We start from the raw sequence: 15,625 nt of genomic DNA on the forward strand, positions 1-15,625 counted from the left end.
TCTTCGGGCGAGAGCCAGGGTACACCCTGAACTGGTCGGCAGCCAATCTCAGGGCACATATAAACAAACAACCATTCACACCTAAAGGCAATTTAGAGTCAATCATTCAATCAACCTACCATGCATGTTTTAGGGATGTGGGAGAAAACCGGAGTGCACGGAGAAAACCCACACAGGCACAGGGAGAACATGCAAACTCCACACAGGTGGGGCCGGGATTTGAACCTGGGTCCTCAGAACTGTGAGGCAGATGTGCTAACCAGTCGGTCACCGTGCCGCCAGCTAATTATATTATAATTCAAATCTTGTTTGGCAGCTACTTGTGTTTGTGGTCAATCAGCTTGATGCAGTACACGTACAAAGGGCTAAATTAGCTGCATGAGATGCTTGTGAGCAGTAGGGCCTGCTCTGGGCCCCTGCGTTGTGGCTTTAGGTAACCATTAGCCAAGTGCACAATGTTGGTAGGTTACTTATTTATGTGTGTGATGTGCTTTAGAAGTGCACATTAAAAGGTAAATTGGTAACCCATTTGAAGCAGCTCGGAACCAACAAAAACTATAATTAAGGCTATATGTATAATGCAGGTCTTAGTACCCAATTCTGAATAAGTGGCCTAAACCACTTTTTTACTCTCTATTACAGAAATTTTATATGCGTGCTCAAAAGACAGATAAAATAAGAACTATATTAAACACATCACACAACATTCTGTTTGGTCTGGACTGACTTTGCTCCCCTAACTTAGTCAACACTATTTACATATTTAGTGTCCTTAACAAATCACAGCGTCCACTGTAGTTTTTATTGGACAAACATTTGTGTACATACAGTAATGAAAAACAATTGTTAGACCACCCTTATTTCTTCAGTTTCTTCTTCATTTTTAATGCCTGGTCCAACTAAAGGTGTATTTGTTTGGACAAATATAATGGTGACAACATAAAATAGCTTATGAGAGTTTAATTTAAGGGCTGATATTTAGCCAGTTTCCATAGTGTTTTTGGTAGTAACCAATACAATTACGCTTCAGCATGTGAAATCGGAATTATGGAATCTGCTGCATTTTTGTCGTTTTTATTATATTCTTCAGGGAATACAGTGTTCCTTCATTTTTCGCGGTTAATGGGGACCAGAACCCCCCGCAAAAGGTGAAAAACCGCGAAGTAGGATTTGCCCCCCACCCCCTAGGAATTGTCGTGGATGTATATGTGGGTACCAGAATGTTTAAAATATGTCAACAGTATTTATACTTTACATATTTGAGACAAAGATTACAACAGCACACGTATTTACTTAAATCTTTAATTATAAAACCTTATAGAGTAATTAACATTTATTATACAGTAATTAACATTCATCAACATTGCCTTCTGAGAGAGGCGAAGAGGCTTGTGTTGATGATGCTGATGGTCATCATCTTCTTCTTCCTCTTGGACGCCCCGGAGGAAGCTTTCGCAGGGGCACAGCGCTTCGGCGGCATTGTAAGGGCTTGCTTAACTAATCAAAAAAATTATCGCTTAAACAAAAAAAGTTATTGCGAACACAACATCGTGGACGAGACTGGCAAGACACAACAAGGGAAGACGCTGGGTGAGGCTGCGATGATGCGCAGGCAATCAGCTCACGGGATAAATCCACTCGTGCTCTCTTTGGGCGATGTCGCGCCGGGAACCAATCACACGCCTTGTATGAGTGCCCGTACAGTACAGGCATGTACAAAGCCTCTGAGTCAACTGATCTCTTTGTTTGGCATGCATGGAAACCTTCTTTCTCGTGCATCAACATGAAACAACGCGTCTTTCCGCAATATGGCTGCCGATATGGCTGTATTTTTTAAAAAAAAATTATGAATATTGTGGAAAAACCCGCGAAGCATTGACGCCGCAAAACATGAAGCGCGGAGTGACAAGGGAACACTGTATACCTTTCGTGGTGCCAGGCATTAAAATGAACAAGAAATTGAAGAAACAAAGGTGGTCTATAATTGTTTTTTCCATGACTGTATGTATTCTATCGGTGCATTTCCATTACTCAAGCTTGTAAGGATGTGGTTTATTTGATCTGTCCACGCACTCTACTGGCATGTTGGCAGATGATTCCCCCCAGGGAATATTGTGCATCTGAACTGGGCTGGATGGGATAAAAATAAATAATAAAAAATAAATAATAAAAAATAAAATCAAACACGAAATGAGGTCACTGGAACCGTGTCGTGTAAATCCACCCTAAAAGATATTACCACTGTTAATTTACCTCATTGCGATGTTAAAATGTGCTTGTAAAGTCTCCTGGGATGGCAGCCATATGTACTGTATGCATGATAATGAAGCTAATACCGGCCTCGATGGACACACAGGCGAGGTGGACACATTCCATATGCTTCAGTGTCTGCCCACCACTCACTTGCCATCCTGATCTGAGCCATTGAGTTCAAAGCCAAGCGGGTAATTGAGAGGGCAGGGATGGCATCTGACAGGCTCCGATGGCTCCCATGATTACTTTAATCGAAGTGGTTAATGGAGATCCTTCAGGCATGCAAAAATGCGCAAATGTTCATCAGCACTCAACCGACTTGGAGCCGTAGTGAAAGCAGCGTCACGTCGCAGTTCTCAACTCGCACTGGCCAACATGCCGAACAGCTACTTTTAATGTTTCAACTTTCTGTTCAACACTCGGCAATTGATAAACCGTTTGCACTTGTGTGCATGACGTGAGGCCTCTTTGGTTTTATCTGTATTGTCATATGATAATGATTTATTTTGCCAACAATATTTAACACCATATGTCTTTTTCTCCTAGAATTCTGAAAGATAATTTTTTTCGGAATGAATTTCACCCTAACTGCTTTCCAATTTATTTCCAAATATAACATTTTGGGGCCAAAATATTGTCTTTTAGACACAGCATACACAAAATAATAGCCTAACTGACTCCTAATATAATATGAGCCTCTTGTATGTGTCAGTCTACGCAAGGAATCTGTTTTATATTATCCCCCGCTTACATGGGATATCTGGCTAATCTCTTGAATGTTAAGATACAAAATCTTGTAATGAAGCCTCTTCTCTACCCTTTCTCTCAATTTTAGAAATCAGAAATGTTTGTTACTTCTGGCAAGGCTTGCCATATGATACAGAACAAGAAATGGAGCATCTCGCACCGTGTGGCCTATACAATATGTCTTTTTTGCAGCTCGTGCAGAAATTGTACAATAATTGATGAGAACCACATAGTAACTTTCAATTGAATCTTGGTTCTCCATGCTATCAATATGTCTGTTCCATAAATTCATGTGCCGTGTCATCACTTTTATTTTTCATTTCTCGTCGAGCTCGCTGAAAAGGCAACACCATACATTTCCATGGTGACGACTTGCTCACGACAGCCTGTGTTGAATTTTGAATTCAGTGTGTCGCTTATTATTTGCCCCGCAGGTTTATTCAGTTTTCGTCAGAAAGAAGAAGCGTTTGCTAGTCGAAGCCAGCATACAGTTAGATGCTCCGTTGTTATTGGCAGAATGGGCCTCCGTAGAGGTTTACAATGGCTTTGCACATACCTGAGTAAGTGGGTGGCTTGCGAAGCGGGTGGGGCGGATGCCACTCAGGCTTTAACAGGCCTTCGATTTACTGTATGATTCCATTGGTTTTCTCTCTCGCTCTCTGTGAACATGCATGACTCCTCATCTGCCCCCATTTTGTTTCTATCTCTGTTCCTTTCAAAGCGCAGCAAGGGCTGTGCGTCAGGAATTAGAGTGCACGCTGGGTGAGGACTCGCATAATAAAACAGCATGATGCAGGAAAAATGCTTTTAGTCACAGGAATGTGAACGTGCAAACAAACTTTGGAGGGCAAAACAACAGACAACTTCAACAGTGTTGCTTGTTTTCAACTCATGAGACACAGTGAGATGTTTTACAGCTTGTGCTGGACTAGAACTTATTTTTCCACGGTGCACCTTCTCCATCATACCCATTAGCACAGTAGTGAAAAAAGTGTTAGCAAAATGGGTCACTGAAAACAAGCTATCTTCTGATTTGAATTCCATTAATTTGATTGCGCATTTAAATTAATTTCTACTATATTTACGTCTTGCTCTCTCTTTTTTTTTTTTTTTTTTTTTTACCGCACACAACCTTCACTTTCCACTGCCTCCGACAGGAGCTGCTATGATTTCATTTCATGCAGCATGTTATAAATTAGAGCAATCAACCAATCCCCCTACCAAATTGCGTCATTAAAAACAAGTATAATAAATACAAATATTAGAATTCTAAAACAAACAGGGATGCAAGACACTATGCATTTGTTCTGATTTTCCACGCGCAAGGGTGATAACAGAAGGAATTAGCAGGAAATGAAACCACAAGAGATTCCAAACTCATCTAACTGTCAAGACATGATTATAGACTCCACATGTGTGGGGTGTCGTGGGACTATATGCTTATTGAATTAAACCAAAATTAAACCATTAGCGGGGTGGAATTAATCTAACCAATTGGAATGTGACATGTGACCATGATATAATTTTTACCACAGATTATTTGAAGGGGCAATTATTATTATTATTATGATTATTATTATTATTTATTATCTAATTTTTATTTCTGATCAGAACTTCAATTAAAAAAAAAATTGTTCCAGTTGGTCCGCAAAACACATTCCATTTGGAAGGATCACAAAGTTTTCAACGGCAGACTTTGAATCGGACATTAATTAAATGTAATGTTACAGTGCAGTAACATAGAGTAAGTTAAAGTATGTAAGTACGTTATGTTAATATGTTCAAAAAGAAAATAATTGTAAAAAGCAGAAACATATTATTGGCTGTTGCGATGATGACCCCAGATCAGCCACTTTAGTTACTAATATTGCTGGAGCAACCTGGACAAAGGTCGATATATTTGCCAACACACTTAAAAGACCAGAAAAGGTTTACAACCTGTAATACAAACTAGTTTTACATGTATTCACTTCTTACAGTTGTGACTCTTCTGTCACCACCTCTGCTTTAATCATCGATGTTTTCGTAATAACATCCCATTAAACAAAATTACATTCTTATTATAATATTGAGTGCAAGTTAAATACGTACTTGGCCTGTGTTTGGCAAAAGCCAATCAGCAATGTTGACACTAAATTCATTTTTTGTTTCCAATCCTCTAAACAACAACCATGTTTAATCAGCATTATTGTCACTTTAATGCACCTGTGGCATGAAAGTAACTATGTGGTTTGTCAGTTAAATAAATCATTATCCCGCCTTGCAGCTGCTATTTGCTCCTCTCATCTTAGCACGCTCCCTTATTCCGCTTAACGCTTCCACCGCCCTGAACTGAAGCAATTGTATTTTCTTTGCATTCAACTGGATTAAATTAATTATGCATATCAAGATACAGTAATTGCATGCCAGTGTGCCTTAAACATCCATTTGTGTTTGAAAACCTGCTGGTAACTTTTAAATGAAAACGTGATTTCGAATAAGGATAATGTTCAAGTGGTATGGAAATTGGGGTCCCTTTGGGTTCCGGCTTAATTTGAAAATTCAAATAATCAATTTGTGCCTTTTAGATTACTTTTGTTGTGATAATTAAGAGTTAGAATTAGGAGTTCAATCAAAACCAAACTATTTTCAAAGTAATTTTTGTAGCTTTCAGGTTGTTTTGCAGACATAGCACATCAATGAAACTCATCACTGCGTCTCCACGAGAAAATGGTGGTGATAAAAAGCCTTTTCAATTGATGCAACAAAAGAGGTCCTCGGTATCTCGACTGCGTTGCCGAGAGCGGCTCATCAAGAGTACTTTTGTGTCAATGAAAAATTGAAATTACTTGAATGGTCATCTTTTTCATGACCTTTGTAAACTTAGTTACCATTCTATTGTTGCAATCAAAAATGTTTTGTCCAGAAAGGATCAGTTGACCTTTTCGCTCCATGAAATTCTGCATTGATTTTGATATTTGCTAAAAGCAGGTAAAACATTTTTTATATCTCTACTATTCTGGATGTTCGCGTTGGGATTTAAAATTTCACAACATGGAAAAAGCACCTGGCCATTAAATATACAGGAAGGGAAAATAATATACAGTATGATGTGGTCTACCTTTTATAGCTATAGTAGCTTCCAGGTACATTTTGGAATATTTCTTTGGGATGTATTCGTCCATCCATCCATCCATCCATTTTCTGAGCCGCGTATCCGCACAAGAGTCGCGGGCGTGGTGGAGCCTATCCCAGGTATCATCGGGCAGGAGGCGGGGTACACCCGGAACTGGTTGCCAGCCAATCGCAGGGCACATACAAACAAACAACCATTCGCACTCACATTCACACCTACGGGCAATTTAGAGTCTGCAATTAACCTATCATGCATTTTTTGGGATGTGGTAGGAAACCGGAGTGCCCGGAGAAAACCCACGCAGGCACGGGGAGAACATGCAAACTCCACACAGGCGGGGTCGGGTATTGAACTCCGGACCTCAGAACTGTGAGGCAGACGCTCTAACCAGTCGTCCACAGTGCCGCCGGGATGTATTCATTCCATCAAAAAAGCATTTGTAAGGTCAGCGTTCACTGATGTACGACGAAAGAACATGGCACAAAATCTCTATTGGAGATCATCCCAAAGAGGTTTTATTGGGGTGAGCTTATGCTCCAAACTTCTTCCACAACTCATCAAGTCATACCTTTAAAACCTTTGAATTGTTCACTGAAGCACAGTCGTGCTGGAACCGAAAAGGGCCTTCCCCAAATTGTTGCCACAACAAAACTGTCCAAAATGTCTTTTGGTAAAATGAATAATTATGAATCCGAAGGAAAAATTGGCATTGCCCAAGTACGGATTGAAAGACTAATTGATTAAGAGATGGGAGCCAAGACCTTTTGTCCACGTAGCGTATATTTGTGCAAACATACTGTATGTCAATATAATAGCTTTTTAGAATTGTAATCCTGACTGATGAGTGACCCTGGTGTCTTTTTATCAGCAGTAAAAGCTAAAGGTCCTGCACTAAACTGCTTTGCCTGTGCACAAACTCCTGGAAAAAAGTGGGGTGGGTGTATCGATCCTTTTGTTGCTTAAGGCTAATTATCCACTCTCCTGCAAGTTCCTGTTATTGATGTTCTGCCCCTCTTCCCTGCTCATCACACTGATGGTGTGTGCTTAAAAACTCCTTTGATTTAGATATAATATGGGAAGCAAAGGCATGAATTCTTCAAGTTGTTAAATAAACCAAATCTCTACAAATTTACATGGTCAACGTCAACGTTTGCATTAGTGACAGAGGGGAGTGTGGTGAATCTTTACCGTGGCACGGACAACAACTTCACCCTGCTTTTTGGGACAGTTTAGCATTGGCCACCATAGGGCATTTATTTCTTCCATCTTTTACAGCAGCACTAATAGAATAGAAATTAATACGAGGCCTGGTTGTTATTAAAACGTGACTCCCACTGGAAAGCCCTTGACAGAGTGTTGTTGCGGAAAACCCGGATGCCTGTGAACTGACAAGCTTCCTTCCTCTCGTGTCACATTCCCACATTCTCGCCTCTTTCACCCATCACCCTGCAAGGCGAGTGATTGATTTACTTTTTCCTGCAAGCTATGATAAGCAGCAAAGTCATTAAAGCAGGTGCCACCACATGCTAAAAAGCATCTTGCACACGCTATACTCATTATGTGCCACTCCTAATATTTATATAGATGAAACAGCCTCATAAAAGTTGAAATGAAAACTTTTATTTTGATAGAATTTTATGTGTTTAAAACACTAAGGAGATGGATGGCCACATTAGGTTGTCGTTTGCAATTTTGCATTTAGCTTGGCAGCACAGTGCAACCCCAATAGTCAAAAGCAACAATTCCAAATATACTTTCAGGAGAAAAAATTAAAAATCAAAATTTCAACCGCGTGTATTGGGAGACTTCAGCATTAATTGTAAGATCTTCCATTCATTATGCATCTAAAAGATTGCTAGTTAATGTCTTTTCTTGGGATTCTTCGTGATGCCAGCACTGAGCACAGAAGGATACAGATAATGGGCAAGAAGAAAAAGGATTATTACTGACCGTAAATTTAACTCCTTGCAATGCAGGAAATTTACCTTACTTTTCATCTTGTGTGATACAATTCACCTCCAAAACACAAGTAGTCATCTCCCTCTGCATATTCGTCACAGCATTATTAATCCTCAAAGGGTAAGTATAAACACACACACACACACACACACACACACAAGCACACAAATAATTACATAATAACGATACATGACGTCAAAAGGCGAAAAACTTGTATTTTCGGTGACAGGTTTAGCAGCTGGTTTTAGTAATAGTGTTTAAATAGTAAAGCAGTGGGTGACTTGTGACGGGATTGTCATCATGAAATGTTTACTTGCAATTTAGCTGCACTCTCCTGGGCTAGCTCACTAGCTTCCCCATAGATTATTACATTTTTTTTCAGTGTCTGTACCGGATTACGGTGAATTAATTTTAAAAAATTTATCCTGAGCTCGTAAAGTCCCTACATGTATTCCGTGACACCTGTCCAAGCTTTTTTTCCACGTACCCCCTGCAATGTACTCACTTACCCCTAGGGGTACGTGTAGCCCTGGTTGGGAAACACTGCTTTAAGCAACGGCTATTTGAACACAAACAGTCTTCATGAAGGCATACAATATAACAATACGCACAGGCATATTTTATTTATCCTCAATGGAAAAAAAAACACACATTACTGCAGCTTACTGAGCTGTGATGTCGCCATGTTCTTTTTATCTATAAATCTGTATTATATTGCTGCCTGGTGGCCAAGGCATACACGCCAGAAAAAGCCACACATCACAATAAATTAATCAGGATGCCTCAACTGTTTAATTATTTACATTCTATTTAATTATGTTATCACTGTATATTTATATAAAGTAATTATTATAGAGTGCGATTTTCATTATTAAAAAAAACATAAAAAAATATTTTATGTTTGGGGCTGGAACAGATTAATGGCATTTCCATTCATTTGGAAAAGATGATTTCTGTTTTGCGTTATAAGCATGGTCACGGAATCAATTAAACTATTCTACTTATATCTCAAGGCACTATTGTATTGCTTTTACATGCAACTATTTAGAGTAATTTAATTGTCTTTAGACTGTAATTACCTTAACAACGAGCAATGGAATGTATTAAACCTTAAAGATTCCAGTTCTTCAAATATCCCCTGAAATCTCTTTCAGGGGATGACTGAATATTACCTGTACTGCTATTAGTCAAAATGTCACATTCCACCAGGCGTAACTGTTGAGCCCAGCCTATCACAGTACCGTTTGAGATAGTAAATCCTGATCTGTTGTGCTGTGTGTAGACAAGATGGAGATATCTGCATCAAAGATAGGCTTAAGAGATGCTCAGTCAGGGCCGTAAATAACTGTACTTTAATGCACTGCTTTTCCAGCCGGTGTTCGAGATAATCATCCTTCGACATATTTTGCGAGATTCAGCTCTTGACTTGAATTCATCTCTGAATATAGCTTCCATTAAAGCCTGAGCCTCGGCCCAATGGCAGACAATGGCTTCTGCTCACTTGCGATTTATCCTACCGAGATAATCACAACCAGATTATCATATATCGCCTTTAAAAAAGCATCAGTTGAATGGCCTCCATTGTCACGCACAATCCCGTATCTGTCAGTCTAGTAATTTCATGCAAATGCTTTGAGTTGAATCAGTTTGAATTCACAGCGCAGAGGTAATTTACTGGGCAATGTGCCTCAATGGCCATCTATTCAGATCTGATGACAAACACCCTGAATGCTGATCAGGAGGCGATGTGCAATGTATTGACAAATGTGTTGTAATTTGCACACAGGTGTAGAGAAAATCTGAAGAATATCTCAAACCTGTTAGGGGTATTTTTATGCAATTTACCATCCTTACAGTGTTATATTTTAAAAGTAACAGTTTTCTCTATAAACGTGTGAACTTGTGAAGAAAAGAGTAACTCTCAACCATGTATATAATTGTTGTTAAAAAAAAATAATGCTACAACCAAAGGTTGGACAGTTTGCCTCTCAGGTGTGGGTCCATATCCACAAACACTCATTGAGTTAGACCCCTTGCTACAGCCCAACCTCATTCCAAAATATTGGATTTTACTTTTCTCATCCACTCCTCATTTCAGTTTTGTAAAATTGCTTTGATTGCTTTTAAGTGCGTCTATTTCTGTGGCGTATTATGACAGGTTTGAGCAAGCAGCAGTCCCTACGCTGATGGTGGCATCAGCTAAAATAATCTAAGGGGTCTCTGGAGAGATGCCAGTTGGTGTCTCAAGCACCTGCCTAGAGGCAAAGCACTGAACTGGCCGACTGCTTGGGGCACCCATTCATGTGCAGCCCTCACTATGACATCCCTCCCTCCCTGTGCACATCCACTGGATCCTGTTTGTGTTTCTATCCCTGGTCTGCAACAGAGGCAACATTTGAGTCAAAAGACTAAACTTCTTAACCAGAAAATAACACACTTAAGTTGGGGGTGAATCCTGTATCCACATGACACAGAGAAGACACAGCTGGTTTAATACAGTCATACTGGTGTGAATATGGCTCAACTGATTAAGTGCACTGCAGAATATATAGCAGCAAAACAGTTATATGGCTGAATGTTGCAGCCATAAAGGTTGAAGGAAGCTTAGAAGATTACAAAACACTCGAGACTTTAAGATACAATCTATTTGCACTTAAAATAAAAGCTTCAAATCACTTTGATTGTACGCTGGCTTTTATTGCGACGATCATCTCTGTTGTTGCCATGGCGACCCTGAATCATTTTAAGTAGAACCTTCAAAGTCAAATGGTCATACAAATCCCAATACGACACATTTTCGTGAAATAATACGCCCTTGAAGTCGCGCAAAATTTCAGAGTTTGAACCACTTCACTAATAGCTTCATCCTATCACTCTGACATCTTTGCCTTATCTCCATGTGTGTGGAGTAAGGAATAAATACAGCGGAGTGAAAAACTAAATTGTGTGTACAAAAATAAATACATAAAATAATAACAGGGTTAAAACATGTTTACAGTAGTAAGACTATAAAAATTAAAATGTTAATTTCAAAATCCCTGTTTGATGATGATTACGTTTGTCTGGAATAGGTTATAATAATAATAATAATAATAATAAAATAGAAAATAATTTAATAGAATCTTTGCCATTAACATAGTAATGCTGGATTTCCTACTTGAAGCTTGTGATGTTGTCACCGTTTAGGGCCACCATTGTTCTTGTTTGTTTTCAACAATGCAGAACTTCACATGGTCACTGAGAGGGAATTGAACCAGAAGAGTGAACCGCTGTCAGTGACTATGATAGGAGCCTTATGTAGCAAGTCACATTCCGTTTGTTTGTGGTATCGCACAATATTCTGTCAATCAAGAGACCCACAGAATGCAAAGGTCAGTCTGAGAAGGATAAAATTGCAGCTACCTGAACTTCTTATAAACCATGATGCGTGATGGTAAGGGAGGAGGCAAGAAATGAGGAGTAGAGAGTGCAGTAGTAGCCACTACAACTAAAAAAAAAAAAAAAAAATCAATGGGACCACTATTTTATGACTTTCTCTCCATAGAGCACAGCTGTCAAACTGGTGGCCCGGGGGCCAGATCCGGCCCACAACATCATTTTATGTGGCCCGCGAAAGCAAATCATATGTGTCGACTTCATGTTTCTTGTGAAAATACCAAAATTGGTGTCTTGAATAATGTTGAGATATTGCAAGCATTTTATGTTACAATCACCTTTTTGGAATAAATGTAATAATAGTTGAAATTTTTTTATTGGCTTCTGGTTTTAAAACTAGTTATCCATCAATTTGTTGTGTAGATGTCATTATATGAGACAATATTTTATATGGGTTCACAGTCATAACTGCCCTCTGGAGGAAGACATAACTACAATGTGGCCCGCGACAACAATGAGTTTGACACCCCTGCCATAGAGGATAGAAACTGAGCAACTTGTTTTTTGATAACGTTTGATTTTAATGCGTGTTTTGACCTTGCATCAAATGCTGTAACCCTTATGGTGCCATCCTCAACTGTCACTCACACCTGATCTGTCAATGACCACAGAACAGATAACACATATTTAGTGAGATGATGGAAAGGCTGGACTGGTTGTCAGAGCTTGACTGACAAGCTTGGTCTGTGCGTCACTTGTTTGCGTGAGGCATTGAGATAATTGAGAGAGAAACTGACATTCGACGAGGTGCAACATGGCTACCAGGGAAGATTTTTGGTGATGGTGACAAACGTGACTTCTGATGCAAAAAAAACTCTTCTCTAGTTACCTTTGGAAGGGATCGATTATGGACAGTTGGACCTGTTTCTCCTAGGAAAACAACACAAAGTCTGTTGTGTCACTGTCCAAATATGGGGGAGTCAGTCCATTGTGTTTTGCTGCAGCATTGACTGACAAGGCAAACATATGATGTTTATTTGTGACTACTGTATGGATCTTCAAATTCCTGCATCTCCATAAGGTGCTATCTTTAATGTTTACAATGTGGTGCCGATGCGAATCAGGATTGCTTCGCCTTGGTAGAAGTCTGTGCTCTTCTGAGTGCGTTCCCAGTGTAAGAACTCCCAAAATTCATTTACTTTTTTGAAGAATAATTTTACAGCCTGGTGGGACACATCTCCCAATGTCTCCTCATGTCTTTGCCTGTGACTCTCCCCTTGTATCAGACAGCCAGTGATGGATTGCTTAATTAAGATGAAAGACAATGAGTGAGTGCTTTTCATTGTGTTTGGTCTCAGTGGTTTGTGACAAAAGAAAAAAATGGATTACTCTTCTAAAAGTGGTCTCCTTGGGGAAATGTCACATTTAGCATTGAAACACATCTATCTGGATTGGCTTGGAATAATAAAAAAAAAAAAACTACACTAAATGCAGCACACACACATATACACACACACTCACACACACACACACAGACACACACACATCCTTGGCATTTAGATATGTCTGTGGCGGTTTAAAAATAGACTTTTTTTTTTTTTTGTGTTCCCAATAAGAGAGATCGTCAAACATCCTTGTGCAAACATCATTCTCATCGAACGAGGCATACAAACACAGACACACACGCACACACTCAAACACACAGTTACACACACATATTTAAATGTGAAAGACCACACAAGAAGAGAAAAAAAAATAGCAAATGTGTGCTAATGTGTGGTGTCGTCAAAATGACCAACACAAGACACCACACACATAAAATATACACCAACAATCGTTAAATCTCTTCCCAAAAACATATATCTGTCGTATTACTAAGACTGCCCTGTGAGTGTCAGCATGGTGCAACAGGGTATCCAAACTGCCAGAGAATAGAAAGAAGAAAAAGAGCAGGAGTCAAAGAAGAAATAAAATAAACTTTGCAAGCTGTTAGCTTATCTACACTAATAAATCTTAAGTTTAACTACACTGTGATTTCAAGATCTCTTCTTCTCTCTTTTTTTTTTTAACTGTGCTAAATTATTTGGGAGACACGTTATACCAGTGGTCATCAAAATGGTTCCCAAGGGGACCAGGTAGCCCATAAGTACAACATGAATAGCCCACGGCTTGTTCTAAACATTGTTTACCAGGGATGGGATTGTGATTTACCACAATTTTTGTAAAAGTTATCATTTGAAAATGTAAACACTTGCAAAGCTTTATAAAATAAGTTTTACTTATTAATATTTATGATTCCTACCATGTTATCATTGTTGATTATTATTGTGAGAAATCATTAACTTGATCAGGGTCTTCACATGCACCAATTCGGCCCCATTATCGAAATGTGTACACCCCGCTTTACTCTGCGATTCCTACCATAGCTCTTCTCTGACGCTCTTCTTTCATCTATGTTGATTCCTTGCACCGTCTCTGTTATCCTTTATACAATTCTCTTTGTATTGAGTTGGAGCTTGTGTTTTTTTCCCCACCTGAAAGCCTCCAAGAGATTCAATCTGGCAGAATTTGCTTTGCACCAGTGCTCCATCCCAGGCCTTTGCTTTATATATTTTTTCCTGTTTCCTCTGTTGTCGAGAGATACTTACGACCTTCTTCTCTCTGAGATGCCACATGGGATTACAGTCCTCCCACGTCTAATCCGCTGCCAAGAAGGCGAATGCCGCATTTGTGCAGTTTTTGGACGTCAGTATCTGACCATTTGTAGCCACCTATCTCTCTGTCGTGTTTGTCACCACTCTTTGGAAACAGACAAGTCATCACAGCATGTTTTTCAGGAGAAGCCTCATTTATCTTTGATGGTATGGACAGCATTGTGTTTGTCCCTGCAGTATACACTCCTCAAACTCCCTGTCACAATTAAGAAGAGTACTGTATGTAGGACTAGGGGAGGGGTATATGCTCACACGATAATTTAAAAAGTTTAGAAATGCATCAACAAATCATATTTGATCATTTACAATATATTTAGTGTCATTTAACTTCCATACTTGAAAACAAAGCTATTAATCCCCCCTACCCCACAAATATCCCCACACTACCCCACCACACCATATGAATAAAAATAGTTTGATGCTTCACATGATGAATGTGCTGACTCACTGACAGAGGGTCAAACACCCAGAAGAAAATGATCTCTTATTACTTGCACAATGTAAAACACAAAATGCTGTTAGGTGCATTTGTTGCTCATTTGAATAAATGAGGATTCCTTTGACATTCAGGATACAGTTTTGCAGGAATTCCATATTTCTGGTGAATGTAAATACTTGTGGCAGCACAGCTCCAACACACCCTTTCAGTAGTCAAATATGTAGAAAGGGAAAAAGTCTCAGTCCTCCCACATTCCTACAATGATCAGGAGGCAGGAGGCAGGAGCAGCCATCTGCGGCACTCCCTCCCCCCTGCCTCACCCACATATCCTCACACTCTTCCCACTTCAGTGTGACAGTGTACGTGACGAAGCTAAGGACAACTGAGAATGATGTGTAGCTGCGCCCTTTTTACTTATCATTTTTGTCAGACGTGCAATAACTACTGACTTAGTGTGACTTTTTGTCTCCACGCTCTTGGAGTAAAAGGGTCTGCCATGGCAGTGCACCACATATGATAATATGCTTCGTTTCAGCCACAGGGAGCAGCATTTCTTCGATGACTCTTTTCGACATGCTGCTGGTCGCACTGTCCCTACTTGTCAGAGTCGGGACTGGATAACACGCCATAGCGCGGTGGCAGCGGGGAAAGTGAACCACTCTTTGAGTCGCCGGCTGTGACACTGGCGCATTTGATTTATTCCAGCTCGTCTCCCTGCATGCTGTCAGTCAGAAGAGATTCTGATGGCTCACCTCCGTGGAAGAGAGACTCCTGAAAGACCAACATTTATGCAGACAACAATGAACCAATTGGAGACTGTGTATAAGATACATTGAAAAAGTATTTGTACATACCTCTTAACAAATGATTAATCAATCAGCTGTTGTGCTAGACCCTTTGGTTACACCTGTAAGTCAACCATTCATCTTACAAAGACATGGTCAATTCCATGATTTCTTTGTGAGAATAGCAGAGATGGGAGTAAGTCACATATGTGCAAGTCTCAAGAATGTCCCAAGTTAC

This window comes from Phycodurus eques, chromosome 1 (assembly GCF_024500275.1).
Source record: "Phycodurus eques isolate BA_2022a chromosome 1, UOR_Pequ_1.1, whole genome shotgun sequence".
Lineage (NCBI taxonomy): Eukaryota > Metazoa > Chordata > Actinopteri > Syngnathiformes > Syngnathidae > Phycodurus > Phycodurus eques.